Source organism: Triturus cristatus, chromosome 5_2 (genome assembly GCF_964204655.1).
Source record: "Triturus cristatus chromosome 5_2, aTriCri1.1, whole genome shotgun sequence".
Classification (NCBI taxonomy): Eukaryota; Metazoa; Chordata; class Amphibia; order Caudata; family Salamandridae; genus Triturus; species Triturus cristatus.
The window spans coordinates 241,135,855-241,161,677 of NC_140588.1; the positions used below are offsets into that span (position 1 = coordinate 241,135,855).

Genomic DNA, 25,823 nt, shown 5'->3' on the forward strand with positions numbered 1-25,823 from the left:
CTGGGACCCTTCCAGGGGAATCCACAAACCCTGGGTACCTTTAGAATCCTCATGATGTTGGAAGAAAAGGACGCAAATTTGGCATGGATACCTTATGTGGTCAAAAAGTTACAGCGGCCTAAGCGTGCACTACCCCAAATAGCCCAAAAAAGTCTTAGCACAGGGGGAGAAAAGGCCTAGCAGCGAAGGGGTTAAGGAATCTCTTAACCTTTCTTTGCCCTCTTGATCTATATTTATCTTGGAGGCACCCTATTTTGTTGCTTAGTAGTGCAATGTTTGTGCATCACTCAGCGCTTAGTTTGAAAAACGAAATTGCGCAAGGGCCCTCATCAAGAGGTCACTACAGCTTGCCCCATCCTTTGCCCCTGCCAGCACTGCAAATGACTGCCAACCCAACAACTAACTAACACATCCTTACAAGTGTGACAATTCATGCTATTCCAGGCCTCCGAAACTATAAGAATGGCTTGGGAGGCAGGTATTAGTTATTGTAAATATAAATTGAATTAATAAACAACTGTTGTTGTGCTCATAACTAAATTATGTTGAGTTTTAACGGGGTAACCCACATAAAACTACCAATCCTGTGTCAGTATTACAGTACAATAGAGTGGCGGTCGTGGTAGCAACTTTCTAATACAAAGGAAATAATGGAGAAGCATTCACCACTCTTGCTTATGTATGATGCTCAAATCAGATTTTAATTCTAAAGTTGAAAGACATCAAATGCAATATAACGTCAAAGCATTGTTGAATGGAAACACAGTTGCTCCAATGGATAGTGTTGTAATCTCTTAAGGTATATTTTCTCATGTAATGGTGCATCCCTTTCCCCCCTCCCTGCCTGCCCAGGTTGGTATGTCCTGATTGGAGTTCATGATAGAATGTTGAGATGTGCCGCCAGAGAGCGGATGATCGGATTAAATGATGTCACATCTTACCTTGTGTACGTGCCATCTTCTTTGAATATAACACTGGCGACGACCTGCGGAGGGGGCAGCTGATCATCTCCCCTTTGTTTATCTCTCATGGTTCCGGACATCTTGTTGGAGCACCCGTTATCTGTCTTTGGTCTTCATTCCCGGCTGACCTGTCCATACTTGTAGGCGGTCCCGGCAGTCTTTCAACTCCGCTTCACGCAACTCCGAGGACTGCCTGCCTTGTGAGGCACTTCCAGTGTCCTTTACCTGCACTTGTGAAGCCGACTTAGGGGCAAGTGAAACCTCGAATCACCACATTGCCTAGTCACCTCAGAACTTTGCCCGTGGTGTTCCAGCACCTGTCTATCCGTGTTTACTGCTACGGAGCTGTTCTTCAGCTGTTTTCTACTTGCTGCCCTGACGTCGTAGTATCCTGCTAGGCTGCTCGCATTGCTTCATCGGCAGGACTGTGGGGATTCCTCTGAGGAGGGGCGTCTGCTTCAAGCGCGTCAGTGCCTGTGTGCGGAGTGCCGGTGTTCCTGTCAGGAGCAAAGGCTCTTGGGCAGTGATTCTTCCTGTTGAAGATTCCTGCTCCGCCTCCAGTCTTCCTTCATCTCCGGCGCACCATTCCGCTGAGGGCCGGTCCGCTCGCAGCCATCTTCCTCATTCCTCCGGCGCATCAACCTCAGAGAGCCGGTCCTCCTGTCTATTCCCGGCTGTTGCTGTTTCAGATCTGAGGAACTTCGATTTTCGATCACGATCGAATCGACCCGCCATTTTGTAACCCGCCGCCATTTTGTGTTGCCATCACTCAGGCAGCACAGCGAACAAAGTCTATTCTGCTTTTTCTGTAGCCTGGTGTTGAAATACGTCATCGGCCTCTATTTGCAAAGCTGGTGTTAGAACTAGCCGAGTACACTAATCCCTGTCTGGCTTTTCTAATCCGCGTCTCAACTATCTGTTGGCTCACACTATTCTTTCCTGACCTTATCTATCGACTGGCCTTCACTGTCTCCTGCTAGCATTCTCTCGTTTCACGACTGTCCTCCAATACACACAAACGAATCTCACCACCTGCAAGTTAGTTATGAATCTGTAATGTATCAGCTTGAGGGTGGGGTGACAAACACAGTTGGAGGAGAGGTCTCTTCGAGTCATCTGATATTTCTGTTTTCAAACCTTTCCTATTGGTTCCGCCTTGTTTTCCAACTTTCCTTATTGGCTCTTTCTTATATGCTCTGGGAGTGTATTTCGTTAATAATTGTATCATTGTATAGTATTTAACCTGATGCACCACAGAGTGAAGTGGCAGTCTCCTGAGAACCTACTTTGTGTACTTCTAGGATAACTGTACTAGCTGCAGCTAAATAAATCTGATCTTCTAACACCGACAGAGTGTCCCGTGTCACTGTGTAGTGAAGCAGGTGAACTCTGGAGACCTTGGGCGTACCCTGCACCGCCAGGCCCAAAAGGTTCTGGTTCTTCAACTGGCGCCCAACGTGGGGCGGCTTCAGTGGTACCGTTTCTGCTCGAAGGTCGTGAGGAACCCCGCAAGAAAATTCGGGAGGGTTCGCGAGCCACACTAAGCGACCCCTGTATGTCGAAAGTGGTCCGAAGGTCTTTTGCAGCGCGGTTACTCCTTCCTGACGGCTACTGACGACCGCTGCCCTGACTGCCGCCCTGCTTTGGCCCATTCCTTTGATGATGTATGGTAAGGCGAGACGATAGATGGGCCTCTGGTGGTGGAAGAAGACGTCCTTAGTTAAGTATTTTCGTGGGTCGCGCCCACAATTTTGTTCTTTGTTTGATTTCCTTAGGTTTCTTAGATTTATCCTTTGCAAAAGATAAAGCCGAGGGTAAGTGCATTTGTGCTACGTAAACTGAGTTTTACTCCCTTGAAGTTTGTGAACAGTCCGGAGACATCTCGAGATGCCTGGTCTGACTAAGTTTGGAAGAATTTGTTGTCTTGGTTGTAATAGGGACTCCCGACTTGAGGACTCTTGTCCGATTCCTTCGGTTGGAACTCCCACATACGAGCTCTATTCAAAACATGGTATCGGCCCCATTGCCTTTAACGAGACATGGACTCGATACACGAAGAAAGATGGTGTTCTCAAATGGCCAGAAAACGGTAGATTTGATCCTGATGTGCTAGATAATTTAGAAGCAGTTTTGTTCAAAAGAAAAGCCCGGCCGGCAATGTTTGACTCTTTCCGCCTTTGGCGTAAGGAAGCCAAACAGAAAGAAATTAAACAAGCAAAACGAGATAGGAAAGCACAGGGTATGACAATTATACAGGCTGCCCAACAATTCAAAAATGATGAAATTGACAATGCGACTGAAATTTTAGAAAGACAACATCTTATGGCGATAGATAGATGCTATCCGGTGTTGCCTGTTTCTCCTTCTGATAATAAGAAAGATATAGAAGAAGATCCCCTAATGTCCCATTTATTAAGGTTGCCTCCGCCCTATGCGCAAAATGCCAATGTACCTCAGCTGTTACAGCCTGCTCAGCTGCCAGTGGTACCTCCACCGGTTCCGGCTCTTCAGCATTTGCCTCCTCCAGTATTACAGCCCTTGACGGTTTTACCATTAGCCTCAACTTCTTTGCCTTCATCTCCTGATGTCAGATCTCCTTTGCCTTCTGCTCCTCCTGCAATTACCAGTTCTTCTCCTGTCAGTTCCCCTAATACTCTGTCTCCAATTTTATTGTCTAATTCACTGTCTGTGCGTAAGCGTCTCACAGACTCTGTCACTAGTATTCTATCTCCTTTCTTTGGAGCTTTTAATGTGTCTCCGGCTTCTGCTCGAAGACAATCTCGTAGTCAGTTCCCAGATTTTGAGGAACGAGAGAAGCTAGACTCTCTTGCACGAAGATGGATCAAGAAGGGTCCACAATATAGTGTGCTTGATATTATGCGTGCCTTTTTGCAATGGAATGCGCCTACGCAAAGATATGCTTTCAATGTAATGTGCAACATTCTCATTAAAGAATGGGAAGATGTGAGTTTGAGTCCGGTCTCACAAGATCTGTTAAATGTTCAGGCTGATTTTGAAAAAGGACTTATTGTAGGTTCTAAAGTTGAGGAAGCTGTAAGGACACTTATCTCTTATAGATCCTTATTGTTTTCTCAGATTTTTCTTGATTCCGATCCGTCGGTTAAACTGACATCGAAAAATTACCCTATGAGAGAGGTTCCTCCAGTTTGGAAGGAGGCAGTTGCGGCTGTAGGTGGTAATGCACCTATTCCTGCTCATTTCCAACGTATATGGGTACATGTCCCTTGGAAGAGATCTGAAGTTTTGCCTCTTAAGCAGACTCTACCAGATCCTCGTAAGAACCCTGCAGGTTATTACAAAGAATTATCGCAGACAATTGATGCTTGTATTATGAATCTAGCAGATATTGATATGCTAATGGTTAATGTAGTCCCACAGACAATATGGGCTAAAATTCATAGAGAGGATCACGCACAGGAACTAGGAGCTACTTGGGATGTTATAACTAATACAGATAAAGACCAAGTGGGTGGCGCAAAACCTGACGCTCTGATCTCGGAACTTCCTGGTAGAATTATCACGTTAATGAGAACTATGATGCCTGCACTGAGAGTTAATTGGGATAAACTAGCAGCATGCAAACAAAAGAAAGATGATAGTGTCTCTGACTTCTTTACTCGTTTCGAGGAGACATTTATCGACCACAGTGGTCAAGACATGGCTACCGAGGGTGGACAGCGATTATTCGTGGACAAATTTGTATTCAATTTGCTTCCCGAGCTGTCACACAAATTAAAGGATTCAGAAAGTTCATGGGCTGTTTCTTCTTCTGCTCAGATATTGGCTACTGCACAATATTATGAGAATAGGGACAAGGAAGAAAAAGAAAAGCAAGAGAAAAAGACGAAAGAATTAAAAACGAAGGTTCTCTTGCAACAAGCCTATCCGCCACGTTATGCTCAGCCTCAAATTCAGCAGCCTCCGCAGTTTCAGAGGTTGTATCAAAAACCTGAGCCATACAATCCGCGACCTTTGTTAGGTCCTAATCAATGTGCCTATTGTAGAGAGGAAGGTCATTTTAAGAATAGTTGTCCGGTTTTATTGCAGCGCAATGGAGCATTATCTGCTCCACGAGGTCGTGCTGGCCTCCAGTCAGCAAACAGACGTAGAGGTCGGGGTATGTTGACTCAAGAACAGCGTGCCCTTCCTTCTCCCAATTCTGCGAACTACTTTGATCAACAAAATGTGAGATCTACACAGTATTACAATGAAGACCATTATGTTGAAGGCGATAATGAGAGTCTTCATACTAACTAGGACAGCCATGGACAAAGTAAGGGAGTTTTGCCAATCCCAGTAGATCAAAATGGTCCTTATGTTAACGTCACTATAATGGGTGTTTCAGAGCCATTTCTTCTGGATACTGGAGCAATGAGAAGTTCTATCATTCATTCTAAACTCCCTGGGGCACCTTTGTCTGGCTTAACAAATGTTTCTGTAGGATTCTCTGGCGCCCCTGTTCGCAATCCAGTTTCTTGCCCTTTGCCTATTTCAGTTGGTCCTTATGATTTGGAAGTTCCACTTCTGTTAACGAATGGTTGTGGTGAGAATCTGTTCGGTCTAGACCTATTGAAAGGAATGCATGCTACAATATATTGTTCTCCTTCTGGCGTACATCTTACTCTAGGACAGAAATTGGTCTCCCCAATGTATTTGTCCAAAGATCAGTTTCCTCCTGAATTACTTTCTCTTCCAGCAGCACTTTGGGCCACGGGTCCGAACGATGTGGGTTGTCTTGAGATTCCGCCTTATGTTGTCACTCTCAAGCCCAATGTTGAATTACCACGCATCCCACAGTATAGAATTTCTGCTGAAGGTGAGAAAGCGCTTTTGGAAATCATTCATGACTTGATTCGGAAGGGTGTGGTTGAAGAAACAAGAGGTAACACATGCAATAGTCCTATTCTTCCTGTTCTTAAACGCACTGATCCTTCTCAGCCTCCTGTGTACCGTTTTGTAATTGATTTGCGAGAAGTAAACAAAATTGTGATTCCACAATTTCCTGTTGTTCCAGATATCACTGCTTTGTTGACAATGATACCTTCCACAGCGACTGTTATCGATCTAAAGAATGCCTTCTTTAGTATTCCCATTGCAGAAGAGAGTAGGGACATTTTTGGTTTCTCTCTTGGAGGCCGAAGCTTCCGGTTTAAGCGCGCACCCCAAGGCTATTGTGAAAGTCCCTCCATTTACAGCCAAGCTTTAAAATGTCATCTTGATACTTTTCACTTGCCGTCTGGTGCTGCTCTTATTCAATATATGGACGACTTGTTAGTCGCCGCTGATTCAGAAGATATCTGCAAAGATGTCACTGTTGCTTTGTTACGCCACTTGTTTAAACTGAATCACAAGGTTTCACCTTCCAAACTACAATATGTTTGTCGAGAGGTTACCTACTTGGGTCATCTCCTCTCAAAGGATGGACGACGATTGACACCAGAACTAATACAGGCGATTGCGCGAATGTCTGTACCATCCACACAAAGGCAAGTACGTGCCTTTCTGGGTATCACTTCTTATTGTAGACAGTGGATCCCTAACTTCTCTCTAATTGCTAAACCTTTGTTGCCACTCACTTTAAAAGATACGCCTCAGCCCCTTCCATGGACTGATGAGTGCCAAAAGAGTTTCACTGACTTACGTACCGCTCTGTGTTCTGCTCCTGTACTGGGCACTCCAGATTACACTAAGCCTTTTACGCTCTATGTGCATGAGAGAGAAGGTTGTGCATTGTCAGTTTTAGCACAGCAATTTGGAGACAAACAGCGGCCATGTGCCTATTGTTCGGCTACGTTGGATCCCGTAGCTAAAGCATTGCCCAGTTGTCTCAAAGCGACAGCAGCAGCAGCAATTTCTATCCGACAGTCTGCTGGAATGGTGTTGGATAACACTCTCATAGTCATAGTGCCACATGCAGTGGATACTTTGCTAAACAGAAAAAAAACACAGCATCTTACGAGTGCACGTTTAACTGGTTACGAGCTGACGCTTTTGGCTAGTCACATACACATCAAACGATGTAATACCCTGAATCCAGCTACTTTGTTGCCCCTTCCAAATGAGGACAATGTTGAGAATCAGCATGATTGTTTCTTCTGTACTGAGGAAGAGACAAAAGGAAGAATTGACCTGAGAGACACACCGCTAGAGAATCCGGATGGGACTCTATGGGTAGATGGTTCTTGTTTTAAGATGCCTAATGGAGATACGGTTTCAGCCTACGCTGTAACTACTTTACATACGATTGTGGAAACTGCACGCATTAGACACAATTCAGCGCAAGCAGCAGAATTGATAGCACTAACTAGAGCTTTTGTATTATCGAAAAGGAAGAGAGTGAACGTGTACACTGACAGCCAATACGCTTTTGGTGTAGTTTTCAATTTTGGGCGTCTCTGGAAGGAGAGGGGTTTCCTCACTTCACATGGCACCAAAATACAGCATGGCCAATTAGTGACTGATCTCCTTGAGTCACTTGCTTTACCCACCCAAATAGCGATAGTGAAGTGTAGTGCACACAAAAAGATTACGGATGATGTTGGTCGAGGAAATGCATTTGCAGACGAAATAGCGAAGAAAACAGCGAGAGATTCAATGAGTCGAATGTTTGTGGCAGGTCCTGCGAATTGGGTCAGAGAGAGAGGAATGTATGAGAACACAGTGGAAAGCGTGAAAGCGATTCAGAAAGAGGCTTCAGAGAAAGAGATAAGCAAGTGGAATGAAAGTACTGGAATGTTAGATGAGATGGATTGTTGGGTGGAATTATCAGAACATCAACGTTGGCTGTTACCAGATGCCTATGTTCTCCCAGTGGTTACTATGGCACATGGTCCAGCCCACTTAAGTGCAAAAGGCATTTGCAAACTTCTGGCTCCAGTGTGGCAGAATGAGAATATCCCAAAATGTGCAGACAATGTAGTAAAGCACTGTATTGTTTGTTTAATGTACAACCCAGGAAAGGGAACCCCAACTCCAGCAGGTCACTTTGCTCCTCCAACATATCCATTTGAGGTGTTGCAAATCGATTACATTCATATGGAGCGATGCAACAACCTCAAATATGTTCTGGTGGTAGTATGCGCCTTTTCGAGATGGATAGAAGCATACCCTCTAAAGGATAACACAGCCTTATCCACAGCTAAAATCCTTCTAAAAGAGTTCTTCCCCAGGTTTGGTTTGCCGCGCATTGTCTGGAGTGACAATGGAAGCGAATGTGTTGGCCAAGTCATGCAGAAAGTTTGTGCAGGTCTTGGTATTAAGCAAAAGTTCCATGCGGCAACTCATCCACAATCAGCGGGTTTAGTAGAGTGTTACAATGGAACCTTGAAGTTGAAGTTAGCAAAGGTTGAAGCAAGTACAGGACTCAATTGGCCTGATGCTTTGCCGTTAGCTCTGCTATCCACCAGAACTGCAGTACACTCTCGTTTGAGACTAAGCCCTTACGAAGTGGTATTTGGCCCTCCGGCCAACGTATGGGGAATACCTCGCCCTAAGAAATTCTCAGACTTACCTTATCCAATGTTGATTGATTATCTGCATGACCTTACGAATAAATTGCGTGTTTTTCATCAACAGGTTCAGAGTGCTCGGCCTGAGGCCTCCACAGACCCAGGTCACTCCATCCGACCAGGTGACTGGGTGTGTGTGAAGAATTTTCAGAGGTCCAGCAATTTGCAACCCAGGTGGCGGGAGCCTCGAATGGTCTTGTTGACTACAAGGACAGCTGTTAAAGTCGAAGGAAAGAAAAATTGGATTCACGGTGTACATTGCAAGAAAGTGCCTTTGCCTTTGCCTTTTGATCAGTGGGTTCGTAGAGGTGTTGGTGACTGTGAAAGCGAAAAGACTCCACGATTCGTGCCTTTTAGCGATGCACACTTGAATGGGACACTGTCTGAGAAAGAGGACGACGACATTTTACAGGAAGCAATTCCATCGCATCGTCGCTTGGATACGACTGAACCACAAACATTGTTCCAAAATCAGAATGTTCTGGGGAAAGAACACTATAATTTGAGACCCAGGCCAAAGAACATTTAAGACTTTTCTTCTCCCTTGTGTAGTATTCTGTCCCGGTTGCAGGGTCACGGTAGGAGTCTAGGTCACGACCTGAGTAGTGACAATAGGTCTGCAGGATCTTCAGTGTCATAGGACGGTAGAGCATCGTGACTTCAGTGATTGAGGAAGATTGCCGTGAGCATCCATTAGTAAGATGGAAACTACACTAAGTAATAAAGAATGAAGAGATGAAATGAAGAAAACATCCTGTAAAATAATGTACAGTCGTTTTAGTATAACTTTATGTGTTTTTATATCATTATGTATTGTTTTGGCGATTATTGGTTGGATAATTTATGCTTTGCAGCCAAGAAATACCTTCCCTTCTTCCTCTTTGCCTTCCTCTACTATCTCTCCACACCTCTTTTATACTCTCCCTTCACATGAACTCGTCAGAAGAACTGAGTATTATAACAATTCCTTTATCCAGCTATTACATCAGCACCAATTAGTGGTTAATACAACTGATTGTTGGGTGTGTGGTCTTATGCCACATACCACAGAGAGAGGAATGCCATATCTAGTTCTCCCTTTTTCTTATGAAGGTTCTGCTTGGGCTTACTTCGTCATCTTCTCTAATGCTTATCAGAGCAAATTCAGACGACCTATTAATTCACATATTAATTATCCGGATTTTAGTCACAGTTCTTTGATTAAGGGTATGGTAGTTATGGCCAAAATCATGGAAAACAGCAAAATCTCCGTTGACGAAAGAAAAGCATACAGTAATTGGAACGTCACCCAATATATGTTGAGTCTCAGTAGTAAGGTTGGAAAAGGAAAGTCCTCGCCAATCTGGACTATACCACATCAGGGTAACTTCTGCTTACAGATCAATGATCGCCCTTCTGACACTACACAAAGGAATAACTGCTCCTACATGTACGTTTATTCCTCTCAGAACTCGCCTCCTCTAATGCCTTCTCAAGGCACCTATTTCATCTGCTATGATAGAGCCTATACTTGGTTACCAACGGGTTTCTCTGATACTTGTTATTTAGCTTTTCTTCTTCCCCCTACTTACACTGCTTCCGCAAATCATCACCCAACCCGATATGGCAGAGGGATTATTGATTCAAAGGACACAGCAGGACAAGAAGGAGGAGATTTCCTTAAAGGTTTTCTTCCCTTCTGGGGTCCAATGGCTAACAGCAGAAATATAAGGCAATTGGTCCGTGTCGTAGAGACTACAATAGACATCACTGTAGCAGCCTTAAGTAATATCACGGCAGAACTACAGGCGGATCGTCTTATGACCTTGCAAAATCGAGTTGCCTTAGACTTTGTTCTTGCCGATCGTGGTGGAGTGTGCAAATTGATCGGGTCAAGTTGCTGTATTTTCATTCCTAATGACGCTCCGACAGTATACCAAGCTATCTCCAAGTTGCACATAATCTCTGAGTCTATTCATCAGGACGAAGGAAATTGGTCTTTAACGGAATGGCTTTGGGGACTACTGTCCAAATGGGGTTGGAAAGCATTGACGTTCCTTGGAATAATCCTGACCATTATATTTTCCTGTTGCCTTTGTATGCACTGTGGTCCCGCTATCTGTGATCTTTGTGCTACTATGTGCATCCCAAAACCCAAGCCACAAGTAACAGAAAACATAAGAATGATGTTACAGCAACAGCTCGATGACCTCATGGCTATTGACGTGGACTCAGATTAACATGAGTCTATCTTGCCTGAGTTCTGGCAAAAGGAGGGTCTGAGGAACTTCGATTTTCGATCACGATCGAATCGACCCGCCATTTTGTAACCCGCCGCCATTTTGTGTTGCCATCACTCAGGCAGCAAGGCGAACAAAGTCTATTCTGCTTTTTCTGTAGCCTGGTGTTGAAATGCGTCCTCGGCCTCTATTTGCAAAGCTGGTGTTAGAACTAGCCGAGTACACGAATCCCTGTCTGGCTTTTCTAATCCGCGTCTCAACTATCTGTTGGCTCACACTATTCTTTCCTGACCTTATCTTATCGACTGGCCTTCACTGTCTCCTGCTAGCATTCTCTCGTTTCACGACTGTCCTCCAATACACACAAACGTATCTCACCACCTGCAAGTTAGTTATGAATCTGTAATGTATTAGCTTGAGGGTGGGGTGACAAACACAGTTGGAGGAGAGGTTTTCAGATCTTCACGGCGTCTATAGTGAGGCAGAGTCTTCGCCCAAGTAAGATCCACCCTGTATCTGCAGTTACTGAGTGCCCTTGCTCTTTTCATCTACACTGTGACACGCTCACATGTGCGTGTTATCTGGGGGGCTTCATCCTCATTCAGCGTGTTCAGGGTGACGTGCTCACATTGTGTGCAATTTATAAACTATCACCCAAGTTGGTGCTGCGTTCTAGTATTTTGCCACCCGGGTGACTGCCTCACCGCTTGTGTGTTATCTCTGTGACACACACACACTCATTATCTCCTCTTACTGGCATTATCAATCGGGGTGTGTCAAGTACTGCTCTATTGTGGTTGCGCCATCTATTCCTTTTTGAACGGCATCTTTTGTGGACCGCTACCTCACACTCCAAGATGGGTACTCCAGGGATGAGTCAACCTCGATCTTTCTTAAATGAGTGTGGGGATCCCGAGATTCATTGGAAGGATTGGACCAAATTGTTTGAATCTTACCTAATTGCTATGGGGGGAGAAAAATTCTCTCCTTTGCGCAAACAACATATTCTGTTACATAATTTAGGCGTTCATGGATGCAAGGTCTATGAAACCTTACCTGAACCGGAGCTGGAGGATGAGGACGATGCTGACGTTTTTGATATCACACTCATGAAATTAGAGTTACATTTTGGGGACAAAGTCAACGTGGTGCTTGAACGCCACAAAATTCTTTAGCCGAGTTCAAGGGAGGAGTGAATCTATTAATAATTATATAGCTGCCCTAAGAGGTCTCACCCAACTGTGTGAATTTGGGGATCTCAACGATTCCCTCATAAGGGATCAACTAGTTAGGTGTACCAACAGCGGCAAAGTTCAAGAAAAGTTACTGGCGAAAAACCCCACTTTAAGAGATGCAATTTCTATCGCACAATCAATAGAACATACCGCGAAGTGCGTTAGAGAGATGAAAATTAAGGAAGAGGTAGTGGCGTTGGTTCAGTGTGAAGAGTACAATGGTGAAGTACTCAAAGTAACCAACAGAGAAGGCATTAACCAACCAATAATGCGAGTAAGGAAGGCCATGGTTTGAAATGCTATAGGTGTGGCAGCAACAACCATTTGGCCAACAGTCCCTTTTGTTCGGCACGTGGTGTCATGTGTAAAAAATGCAACAGAAGAGGACATTTAGCCAGGGTATGTAGAGAAAGGACAAGTAGTACTACTAATGTTGTTAGCATTAGTGGGGAACCACAGGCAAGATTCATTTTTCAAATAAAAGACAGTCACGAATCATCAAGGCCTAACTATCCAAAATGTGTTATACTCATTGACAACAAACCCCTAGAGATGTATGCAGACTCATGTTCCCCATTTACGTTAGTAAACCTGGTAGACTTTGAGAAATCCCTTGGTTGCAACAGATCTACTCTGGTCCCTCCTGATATATCGCCCGAAGGTTACACAAGAGACCCCATTCCTTTGGTGGGTATGGTTAGTAGTCACATAGACTTTAAAGGGAGATCCATTGTGGGTAGGGTGTATGTGGTTGAGAGGGGGGCGAATCTTTTAGGATGGCAACACCAGAAGGAATTGGGAATCATCCTAGATCCCAATGACAAAAACCAAGTCATTTTAGTAGACATTCCTACCAGCAATAAACTCTTGCAAGATGCTTTTCCTGACCTTTTTACTGAGAGTTTAGGTAAATTAAAGGATTTCCAATGCAAAATCAAAGTTAGGAAAGGCGCGACACCTGTACTGCACAGAGCACGACCTGTACCTTTTCGCCTTAGAGAAACCCTCAAAACCGAACTTGACAAATTGTGTGACATGGGGTCATCCAACCTATTGAAGCATCCGAATGGTTGGCTTCCCTTGTCCTAGCCTCTGGGCAGGGTATCCGCATCTGTGTGGATCTGCGCAGTCTCAATGAGAATATCTGGGTGGAGAGGTTTCCCCTTCCCAATATAAACGAAATGCTAAGCACCATGGGGAAGGGTTGTTTTTTCTCGGTCATTGATCTGTCGATGGCCTACCATCAAGTTGAGTAGCACCCAGAATCTAGACCCCTGACGGCATTTTCCTCGCCGTTTGGGGCCTACATGTTTATCAGGATGCCGTTCGGCCTTGCCTCAGCGGCTTCTATTTTCCAAAAGGTAATGCAGCAAATTTTGGAGGGCGTCAGCAATACCCTCTGTTTCCAGGACGATATACTTATGTATGGGTCGACGGAGGAGGAGCATGACACCATCCTTAACACAGTGTGCCAAAGACTGTCTAGGGCAGGGTTAACTGTGAAACTTGACAAATGCAAGATCATAGTAACCTCGGTAGATTATTTGGGTCACACAATATCAAAAGAGGGCTTCAAGCCGAAGTACAGCTTAATTCAAGCTGTCAAGGATGCCCCTTATCCCTCCAATAAAGATGAGCTAAAATCTTTTCTTGGTCTGGTGGAATACATGTCCAAGTTTGTAAGAAATTTTGCTGATTTATGCGATGGATTGCGTGAGCTCCTAAAAAAAGACAAAGAATTTGTATGGGAGGAGAAACACAACAAAATGTTGGAGACAATAAAGGAACGTATTCTTGAATCACCAGCGTTAGGATCTTTTGACCCCAAGAAAAAAAACCATACTTACGACGGATGCATCCAATAAAGGATTGGGAGCGATGCTTTCACAAAGAGGAGATGGACAAGAAACGGTTATAGCATTCGCTTCACGATCTCTCAACTCCGCAGAAAGGAACTACTCAGTCATCGAAAGAGAAGCGTTAGCATGCTTCTGGGCAGTGAATCATTTAAAAATGTTCTTGTGGGGGATCCAATTCGTTATACACACTGACCACAAGCCTTTGACTTTCATGTTCTCATCCAAAAGTGTGCACAACAATTCCCCACGCATAACGAAGTGGGTTCTTGGCCTAGAAAACTACTGCTTCAAGGTGGAATACCTCCCAGGTCCTGAAAATGTAATTGCTGATTACCTATCCAGGTCACCACTCTTGGACTAACCAAGTGAGGATCAGCTAGATGTTCCAATTTTAGCCATGCACCTCCCATCGTTAACTAAAGAAGAGTGGGATGAGAATGTGAGGAAAGATAAAGACATGGGTGTCCTCAAACAGTTCATCCTCAATGGGTGGCCTAGAATCGATCGCAGGTTCCAGATTCAGTCAAAGACTTTTGGGAGGTAAGGTACGAACTTTCCTTGTTGTCGGATGTGATACATAGAGGGAGAAGACCAGTCCCACCTAAGGATCTGAGGAACAAAATAATCGACCTGGCCCATGAAGGTCACTTAGGCAGGAGCCTCACGAAAAACAAGGTCAGGGGTTGTTTTTGGTTTCCGAGAATGGACTCTATGGTAGAACTCAAGGTTAAGGAATGCATTAGCTGTGCTAATAGTGACAAAAGTAAAATTCCAAGCAAATCTCCTTTATCCCCTGTTGAAGTTCCGGAAGTTCCGTGGACCAAACTGGCAGTGGACATTATTGGTCCCATGGATGTTCTGGGTCCGCAAAAGAAGTTTATGTTCGTCCTAGTAGACTTCACCTCCCACTGGGTTAACATTAAAATTACATCTTCTACCACGACAGGGAACCTCATCTCATTTTTGAAAGGTGTTTTCGTTTATGAGGGCATTCCAGCCACTTTGGTGACAGACAATGGGGTGCAATTTACTTCAGAGACAATGAAAGCATTCCTGGAGGATCTGAACATAAGGCATGAAAAAACTGCACTCTATTGCCCTAAGGCTAATGGGTTAGTAGAGAGGGCGAATCGGTTGGTGAAAGACCACATCCAATTGGCCATCACCAATGGGTTTAATGTTGAAGATTCCCTAAGAGAGTGCATTTGGGCATACCACATCACACCCAATCTCCTCACAGGAGTGTCACCCTTTGTTTGCTGAGAGGGAGGGAACCCTGTACCAAAATGAATCCACATTGGTTGGGTGGTGGAAAAAGGGTAGTGCCTGATCTAGAGAGGAGAAAAGAGAGGATTCACCAACACCAACAGAAGTATAAAGGTTGGTATGACCAGAGACATGGGGTCAAGCACCATGAGTACAAGGTTGGTACCACAGTGGTCGTCAGGAAACCCACACATGTGCAACCAGGGTTGAGCAAGTATCATTCTCCCCAACGTGTGGAAAGATACGGGAAGAATGTGGTTTGCCTAGAAAATGGACAGACTTGGAGTAATGATGGACTGGTGGTCTCATCTTAAGTGTATTGCACAGCTTGTCTTTTTGTTTCCCTAAATAAGGAGATGTGTTGTAATCTCTTAAGGTATATGTTCTCATGAAATGGTACATCCCTTTCCCCCCTCCCTGCCTGCCCAGGTTGGTATGTCCTGATTGGAGTTCATGATAGAATGTTGAGATGTGCCGCCAGAGAGCGGATGATCGGATTAAATGATGTCACATCTTACCTTGTGTACGTAAAATGAAATATAACGTCAAAGCATTATTGAATGGAAACACAGTTGCTCCAATGGATAGCAGTGCGATCTAAAGAAGAAAGGGTAGGGTAAATGGTGGTGAGTCTGTGAGTGAAGGACAGGGTAAAGGTATAGTGACATATATACATCATTAATACATGAAGTTAAACCTTTTCAGCCTAACATAGGTCAATTGTTCCTGAATGTGAACATAGCTCAAGTGTACATGTTATTCGTAACAGTCAATCCTTTGAGCTTGTGGTTGGGTTGTTGCTTGTCAACGTTTCGACCCCTAGATTTGAGGGTTAATTAATCCTCATGTTGGGGTCTTCGTCAGGACAGGGCTGGGAAGAGCACCTCTACGAGTAATCAGAGAAATGTGTGAGTGGGGTGGTGATATTTACCAAAGAGGGATGAGTGCTTGGATGAGTGAGGTAACAAACACCTACTTGTAGGGGAAAAGCATGGTCAGTGTGCATTCCCGGGTGGGCTATTGAGTAGCTCCTAACGGCGAAAGGAAAAGAAACTAAATCAGTTTGAAGGATCCACAGCGGTGGTAGGGCATCACACTCACTGGACTAACCAAGGAACGCATGTAGAAACTTACTGTGTAAACGAAGTTGCTGTCGAGGTAAATAGTCTCTCACAGCAGGGAACCAATCCAAACAATATCTAATACAAGGAGAGAGGGTCAATTACAATACACCTAAAACGTGAGCGCGAACTCTCTGACATAAATAAGGATCAAGTCTTAGCAGGGCGTAAATCACATTGTGTCCGCACCAGCGGTGAGGCATCGTTTGTACGAAAACCCTGGTGGGGTGTTACCACAGTGAAGGAAAGATGACTCAGTCCTAAATGAAATCAGGCGTCTATGCATGCGTGGTCACAACGTTCTGTAAATTGTGGTAGGATGTGAGTTGCCACAATATTGGGAAGGAATAAATATGACTCAACGCTACAGAGTCATCAGGTGTCTGTTCATGTGTGGTCACAGCGTCCCGTGAATTAGCGTAGGGTGTTTAAAAGCAAAGATGGCACAGTGCTAAGTAAAGAATAAAATATAAAAACCGGCGTCAATGCATGCGCAGTCACAGAGTTCTGTAAAATGGGTAGTTCAGTGCCAAATCAAATAAATATCAGCGAGTACGTTAACAGTGTGATCCTGGACACTGTTTAAAACAATAATAGTGTCTACGCGGCATTAACAGTGTAACCCAACGCGAGGGCATACCCAAAGTGAAAGAACCTTGCTGCGCAAGGGCTCCTCGTCCAGTCAAAGTTTGAGGCGCCGATCCAGGCATGGATCACGTGGCGAAAGGGCATACCTCTCTGAAGGTCGTCTGGCTTAAGAGTGAGCCCGAATGCCAAATCTCATGCATCTTGTAGTGAATGGCAGGGCGCGCGTGCACCACGAGGTGCAGCCGCTAAATGTTTTCTCGGGGGCCGGACTGCAGACGGCCAATGGTAGAACAGGGAGACATCATTGTCTACGCGGTAGATACTACCATATCGCAAAGTGAAGGGAGCTGTTCGTAGTGTGTCATGCGACTCGTGGGGGAAACCAATTGTATAAGCGTCACCCCTGAACACATGCTATTCTCTCTCCAAAATCCATAGTTAATAAAGTCACACACGCACTGATGTTTTGCAAAGTTGTGGAGTGTGGTCATTGTGTTATACTTAGGCCCTGTACATTGTTTATGGATACAACACAAAAATCACATACTGTGCAGTAAAATAGGTACTCAGTGGTTTTGGCATATATCAATACATAATTAGTATCCCTGCATATTTTGGGCTGTTCTCCCGAATGAATAGTACCCTTATCACATTTGTAAATAAATAGTATATTCTGTCACAAGGTTCAAGGCGAGGATATGCATTATATCACAGAAAACCATCATAATATTGAAATTAAACAATATGTGCCAATGAAAAGTTAAAGGCAAAAGTAATCATTGTCTAAATCACATCACAGTGTGAGTGTGTGTTATGTGTGTGGAACATTCACAGAGTCTTGCAAGGGTCATGTCACCCATGGGTATCATACAGTTACTCAGTTTATAGTCCAGCTAGCTGGGCATTCGTACCATCTTGCTCGTTCAACCAATTGGTCACTGTGTCCAACAAGTGCCTCCACTTACACTCCCTTAGGTTGAGAATAGGGCATAGGTCTCCGCCCCGTTGTCCCAATGATACCTTCTCAAGTACCAACCACTTGATGGATTCGGGGGTGTGTGTGTGGTTCGTAAAATATTCTACAAGGGGGGCCCCCAACTGTCTTGCATCTGATTCTGCTGCAGTGCTGTAAGATCCGTGTCTTGATTTTTTGCCTTGTTTGTGCAACGTAAAGCTGGTTACATGGGCACAGGATCGCATAAATTACATCGGATGTATTGCAGTTAGTATGTGCTTTAAGATCTCTAGTGTGGTGTTTGTAGCAGAATGTTTTTTGTTTCGATGGTCATTTTACACGCCTTACATTTAGTACATTTATAATGTCCTACCACTCTTGTAGGTTCCCCATTCTTTGGGTGGTCTGTTTGGGAGGCATGTCCAAGAGTGAGCGGACGACATGGTCTCTGATGTTTTTGGCTTTTTTGAACGCATGCATTGGGGGATCTTGGACTTCCAGGTTGTCTGAAATTAGTCCCCGGTGTCCGTTGATAATCTTTTTAATATTGTTGGTCCTGGTGCAGTACTTGGTTACACATATCATTCTGTTGTGTTTAGTTGGGCGTTGTTTCGGTATCAGTAATGTCTCTCTGTTATTGTACCAAGCTCTTTTCACAAGTCTTTTCAAATATCCCCGTTCCAAGAGGCGTGCAATCAGGTTATCCAATTTGCGAAAGAAATCCTCTTTCAGCGAGCAATTCCTCCGTATCCGGAGGAACTGGACAAATGGCAGGTTATCCCGGAGTCCCTGGGTTGGTGGCTTGTGTACCTCAATAGTGTGATGGGTTCTGCAGGTTTCCTGTGGAGAGTGGTATATAGGTGGTCTCCTGATACCTTGATACTTATATCCAAAAAGTCGATTGTGTGCCTCGCCCAATGCATGGTGAACTTGATGTCGTTGAAGCGGGTGTTCAGCCAGTCAAAAAAAAACATTAGTTTGATCTCATCTCTTGTCCAAATAAGAAGCACATCCTCTATGTACCTCCTTCATTCGGTGATGTGGCTCCCGAATGGATTGGTTGACGAGAAGATATAGTTGTCTTCAAAATTGTCCATGAAGAGGATCGCTAAATCCGGGGCGAAGGCCGCCCCCATAGCGACTCCTTTGCTTTGTATGAAAAATTTATTTTTGGAAAATAAAGTAGTTCATCATCATAGCTACCTCCAGGAGTTCCACTATGAATTCCTTGGGGACATTGGTTGGTTGAGGTCTTCTGTCTAGTGTCAGTTTCATGGAGTCCAACGCTGGTTGTTGAGGAATATTAGTATAGAGTGAGACGATATCTAGTGTCACCAATAGTTGTTTGTTTGGGTCAAATTTCATATCGTCCACCAGGTTGATCACCTGCATCGTGTCTCGGAGATACGTTCTCGTGGTTTCAGCCAACGGTTTTAGAAAAAAATCAACGTATTCACATACCGGTTCCAGGAGCGAGCCACAACCAGAAATGATTGGTCTCCCCGGTGGTTTGTGCAGGTCCTTGTGTACCTTGGGCAAGGTATATATTCTAGGAAGGCGTGGTTGGTTAGTGTTCAAGTATTTGAATACCTTGTCCGAGAGGAAGCTGGCTTCTTTCCCTCTTTCGGTGATGTGTCTGATTCTACTCCGGCAGTAGGCAGACAGCACAACCATGTGGCAGATTGCTATAAGCGCCGTTGCTGACAATTAGGTGATGGTGCCGAGCACCAGAAACCACAGTGTCAAATTAAGCACCGGCCACACTTGTATTTAGTTCTGGTGCCCCTTGTTTATTTAAGTCCAGATTTTCTAATCTTTTATGAAACTCAACGCAGGAAGGCAAGGGGCTGCACTGCATTGCGCGAAGGGTAGAGAGGTGAACCCAGGCTCCACCCATGTAAAGCCTCCCCTATGCGAGGTAATGCAAAGCAGAACAAGGAACTGCCTTGTGCTACTTTATAGGGGAAAAGTGACAAAAGGCCATGCAAATATCAATTTCTGTGGCTTTGCAATTGTCACTTAAGCACTACTGTTGCCTTGCGTCAAATTAGTAAATCTTGGCCCCTTTTTCTGAACTGGCCATCGTATCGTTCTGCTTCTGTATTTTTTGTAAACGGTGCTTTAGGCTAATTGTGGTATTACAGATACTAGATTTGTAACTGATGACTTTTGGTTTGTTTAGATAATTTTACTATAAACAAATATACTAAGCTGCCACATGGTCATTTTAATTGTGACAGTCTACTTTAAAGTCTTAAATCACACAGAAGTGCTCTGTGTACATTGGCGTAGTCAGGTTTGCATGTGTAGTTTCTCTGTATCTCTAATACTTACTCTCTTTAAGTAAGCTCACTTTGTCTGAAATAAATATTTGCTGCTAAAAAATGTTTTAGACTTATGTCTGAATGACAGCTTGTGAGACCATCATGCATAGTCCACATCAGGGGTGTTCTATGTCTTGATATGTATAGCCTTCACAGTGAATATCTGATAACCTAACAAGATTTAAACAATTGGGGTTACTAAGGGCCATATTTATGACCCCACTTGCACCAACCAACGTGGTACATGCACAATGCAACTCAAAAATATGATTTACTTTGTGTGGTCTAGAGTCAGGGCCGGACTGGCCGTAGCAGGCACCGGGCATTTTCCTGGTGGGCGGGAGGAGTGGGGCCGGTTTTGTGCCTGTGGGGGCCTGTTTTGTCACTGGGGGCCGGTTTTGCAGCAGTGCTGCAATATTAGCCCCCTATAACAAAAGCGGGAGTGGTGCTTCTTGCTAGCACGCCCCTCCTCCCTCCCAGGGCCAGTCAAGCAGCAATCTGCCAGGGCTGGTTGCAGTTCCCAGTCCGGCCCTGTCCAGAGTGACTTCATAAATTAAGAGTATCGCAACTTGCAAATTGCTGCATTGCGATACTCTGCCATGGAAAGGTGTTCCATGGGCACTGCTTAGGTGTTCCCTCGCAATTCCCATGTTTTTTTTTATGTATTCCCAATCTGAAAGACCTGGAAATGCGCCAAAAAATAAACCTTCTCAAGTGAGGCTTAACATGGAGAAATATCTTAATTTCTTATTTTTACTTAATCTTTCTATGTATGTTGTATTCTACAGCACACATAGAAAAAGGAATGTACATTTTAGGATGGTTTTTGTGCAGGAAGGTTCCTCTCCCTGCACAAAATATCCTGTATTATGCAAGGGTGCCTGCGATGGTGCTGGCAGCCCATTCTGTGCAAGCACTGGGGAAAGGACAGGAATTAACCATATTGGTATAGTAAATTTGGCCATAAGTGTAGGTCCCCACCCAATCAACTCGTAATCATGTAGGGTATTTTATTTCCTGTGGAGATACCACTTCACAAGTCTTAATCTTGCTCATAGTGTGCTGATGAATGGCTGATGGGCTTCGACATGGTGTGCAGTGTTATGGTAAGAGGAAGTGGGGGAGACAATATAACTTTTATAACTTTTCTAATCCATCGCTTCCACTTTAAAATGAAATGCTGTGTTTTACCACACCAGGGGCACTACCTGTCTCAGTGTCTTTAGGGCGGAGGAGAAGCCCTACTATGAGCACCACCTGCTTCTGGCCTGCTAAGTGCTTCATAAGTGCACTGTGAGTCTCACAGTGTGGGAGCCGTGTTTAACTGCACTAGGGGGACTACCTTTCCCAGCGTATTTCATCACAATGGAGGAGCCCTGCAATGAGCACCACCTGCTTCTGGCTTGCCAAGCGCTTCATAAGAGCACTGTGAGTACCACGGTATGGAGCAGCTGAGTTGGGGTCTGAATAAGATAAACCTTCCCTCATTACACCAGAGCGTGTACCCTTGCCACTCTGCCCTATCCCAAGAGAGATAGAAACTGGATCCGCGAGTGCTGCGGAGCCATGTGTAAATAGCGCTGTTCAACCCACTGGGAGAACTAAGAAACCTAGACAGCCCACAGGCATCAGAAACCAAGAGGCGTCTCATTTCCCGGCCCCCACCCGGTCTAACCTTAGGAAAGAGCCGTTCAACACATATCCCACAAGGTCTAGTGGTGGAGATTTGTCTGAATGCATTAAGCAACTTATGGATAACTGTGCTAGGTTAGGGAGCTATTAGTGGAGCAACTAACCTCTATATGAACCTGCCTAGTAGCTAAAGAGAAAGAACTGGCTGCCATTAGACATACGCAGGCCCCTCTTGACATAACTAAACCCCATGCCACAAGGGAGCTTAGTGCTGTGCAGGGAGATGGGAATAATGAGCATTCCATTCCGAGAGCACATGAGCCTCCCCCAGCACAGTGCGCCCTGAGACAAGGGCACCTAGAGATCCCCCTAGTCCAGCCCAGAGATGGCCTGATCCTGATTGTAAGATCTCTAGCCCCTCTCCATGCCCAGGCAGCAAAGGCTGCAGCAGGGAAGAACATACTGCTGATGGGCTATCCCTTACTGGTAATTCTAGATCTCATAACCCTAGAAGGAACCCCATATTGCTGTTAATTAATTGCTACTTTTACCGGTCGCTCATACTACAGCATCCTAATACCAAACAGCTAGCACAAAGGGGGTATACGCAACCGCTATTGACTATGTTCTGCCCCAACCAGAGGAGATACAGAGACACCTTTTTTATACGGACACATAGGGCCCGGTTCCAATCTCGCTCGAACTGGGTTAGAACGGGATCCGTAGAAAGCGAGTCCAATTCGTAGCCCCAGTTTCCGAACGACTCATACTGCTGTACGTGCAAGCAAATACGATGTGAATATCGCCTCGCACTCCGAGCAACTCGTATCCGTCAGAGAAGTCCGGACGACTACAACATGGTCGACTCGTGCAGCGCAATGGGTCAGATTTCCGAGCGACCACGTTTGCCAATGAGCCAGATCGCGTCAGAGCCTCTGACTCAAAAAAGCTCCAGGAAGCATACTTCAGGGGGCCGTGGAAGGCCCCCCTACACCCGGCGCCCTCCGAATTGGTCACGGGGGGGGGGTGCCCATGGGTCCACCTGATCCAAGCATGCACAGTGTGGTACCCGCCACAGGGTGTATGCTTTTTCCCACCCACCCATTTTCTGCAATTGGAGCTGTATACGCATCTGTACACAGGCTTCAATGGAAGTCCGAGCGAACAGAGTCCGTATGCTTAAGGACGCATCGTACTCGCTCGCTCGGACGTCCAGAGCACATTTCGTCCAGGAAGCCCTCCGGATCCGAGCCGTACGGAGGGCTTTCCAGACAGGATCGGAAAATGCCCTAAGTCTTTTTGACTGTTTGGCAGGGGTAGACTGACTCTTAGCTGGAAGGCAGTAGATCATCTCTGACCCTAATAGTATGAGATCCAAAACAGGGAGCACCTTTTTTACTTAGCACAGAGAGAGTGTTCACCAGGAACTCTGCCCTTTACATATACAGCACTAAGGGGATCAGGGCTCACACTGCATGGGATTTCGCTGGGCACAGGGCACCACAAGGCAGGGTCTCCAAATACAGACTGCCATCATGACAGAAGGTTCGACTGCCCTATAGTACACTCAATAGTGGCAGGGCAGTAGTCAGATAACCATGAAAGTCAGCAAGTTTCTACAGCGGGCCACAGTACTAACCAAGATGGTTTAAACCCTAGGGAGGACAGTAATGCCACTGATATGCCAATGGACATAGCAGGCACTGATGGGGCATTCTGCCCCGTCATACCAAACCAAACGACCGGTACACAAGGCGAAGTTATTACCGCTGCTCCAGACACCCAGACCTAGCTCATCTTTTGGAATCTAGCCGGCCTGGCCTCCAAACTAATTTGCCAAGAGTGGTGTGAATACATAGAGCAGATTTATTTTTATATCTTTCAAGAGACTTCATCCGTGCAACCACTGTACCATGCAGGCTATGCCAACGTCTTGAAGGGAGCTGTATCAGCTGGAAAGGGTAGGCCCTCAAGGGGGACTCACAATCTGGGTGAGAACAAGCATGATAAGCATGTCGAGAGAGGTTAAGGTGGATTCCCCAGACCTATAGTGTATATGCCTATCAGTTTACTAGAGCACAACCTATTATATTAAAAATGTGTATATAGATCTGCCAGATGCAAGAAGGAACCCCTTGTAATAGATCAGCTAAATGCACACTTAGTTTCATTGCCATCTAATGGTAGGAAAATTGTGGGGGGTGACTTTAATTGTCAATGCGACCACTGAACTCTGATATTCTATTCATCTTAAGAGATGAGGACAACATATGATCAGTCCCAGCCTTTGAGATTCCCCTCATTAAGAAAGGTACACCCACTGCAGTAAAAATCAATGTGCTCACTTTAAACCAGGGGTTACATCCCTGTAACGGTGAGCAGTCTATATATCGACTTTTTAATATCGAGGGACATAAATATCGAGTCAAAAATATCGAATGTCCAAAATATCGAAATAGTTAATATCGATGTGAAAAATATCGTTTTTTTTTTTTACTTATATGTCGATGTAAGTAATATCGTTCGTAATAATATCGACATGTGAAAATATCGTTATTGTGTAATATGAGAAATATTTATATAGTTTTAGGGGCGGGATGTTGGGTTATAGGGGATAAGGGTGGGGAGTGTTTTAAAAAAGTTAATTTATTTTTTTAATATATTGTAAAATTTAATTATTAAATTTAATTTAAAATGTGAATTGTATATTTAATTTTAGGAGCGGGATGTTGGTTTATAGGGGATAAGGGTGGGAAGTGTATTAAAAATGTTTATATATTGTTTGAATTTTTTGAAAAATTATTTAGAAATTGTAAATTAAATTTAGAATTTTAAAAATATTTTTAGGAGCGGGATGTTGGTTTATAGGGGATAAGGGTGGGAAGTGTTTTAAAATTTTTTATATATTTTTAAATTTTTTTAAAAAAATTTCTAGAAATTCTAAATTAAATTTAGAATTTTATAAAAAAATGTAGGAGCGGGATGTTGGTTTATAGGGGATAAGGGTGGGAAGTGTATTAAAAATGTTTATATAATGTTAGAATTTTTTTGAAATTTATTTAGAAATTGTAAATTTAATTTAGAATTTTAGAAATAATTTTAGGAGCGGGATGTTGGTTTATAGGGGATAAGGGTGGGAAGTGTTTTAAAAATGTTTCTATATTATTTAATTTAAAAAAAATATTAATTTAGAAATTTTAATTTAAATTTTGCATTTTAAATAAAATTTTAAGAGCGGGATGTTGGTTTATAGGGCATAAGGGTGGGAAGTTTTTTAAATTTTTTTATATATTATTTAATTTAAAACATAAAAAAAAAATAGAAATAGTAAATTAAAATTAGCATTTTAAATAAAATTTTAGGAGCGGGATGTTGGTTTATAGGGGATAAGGGTGGGAAGTGTTTTAAAAATGTTTATATATTATTTAATTAAAAAAAAAAATAATTTAGAAATTGTAAATTAAAATTAGCATTTTAAATAAAATTTTAGGAGTGGGATGTTGGTTTATAGGGGATAAGGGTGGGAAGTTTTTAATTTTTTTTTATATATTTGTTAATTTTTTATTAAAAATATTTATAAATAGGAAATAAATTTTCGAATTTTACAAATATATTTCGGAGCGGGATGTTGGTTGATAGGGGATAAGGGTGGGAAGTGTTGTAAAAATGTTTATATATCTGTTAATTTTTAAAAAAATTAATTTTGAAATTTTAATTTTTTTTTAGAATGTTACAAATAATTTTAGGAGCGGAATGTTGGGTTATAGGGGATAAGGGTGGGAAGTTAATTTAACATGTTTATATATTGTTATTTTAAAAAATATTAATATTTAGAAAATGTAAATTTATTTTTGCATTTAACTAATCCCATAATTAAATATAGATTTCAGTCAGAGTATTAAATTAATTAAGTTCACTGTCCAGCACTTATTTTAATTTAATATAGAATGGAGTGGGAATAGTAAATTAATTTAGTTCAGTGTCCAGCACATACTGTAATTAAATATAGGTTGGAGTGAGAATAGGAAATTAATTAAGTTAAGTGTCCAGCACTTATTTTAATTTAATATAGACTGGAGTGGGAATAGTAAATTAATTAAGTTCAGTGTCCAGCACCTACCTTAATTTAATAT

At 43.5% G+C, this 25,823-nt stretch overlaps 1 long non-coding RNA gene across 9 annotated transcripts in view; it reads right to left on the reverse strand.

Annotated features, from left to right (window-relative positions):
• The window catches only part of LOC146822840 (uncharacterized), a 321,116-nt gene that overhangs the window by 255,285 nt on the left and 40,008 nt on the right, over positions 1–25,823 (reverse strand). Inside the window, exon 4 of one of the 9 annotated variants that reach the window (XR_014962084.1) lies at positions 15,589–15,667. The exons of the other annotated variants lie outside the window; for them this stretch is intronic. This is a non-coding gene — a long non-coding RNA (uncharacterized LOC146822840). The remainder of the gene's footprint in view (positions 1–15,588; positions 15,668–25,823) is intronic. 9 annotated transcript variants of the gene reach the window in all.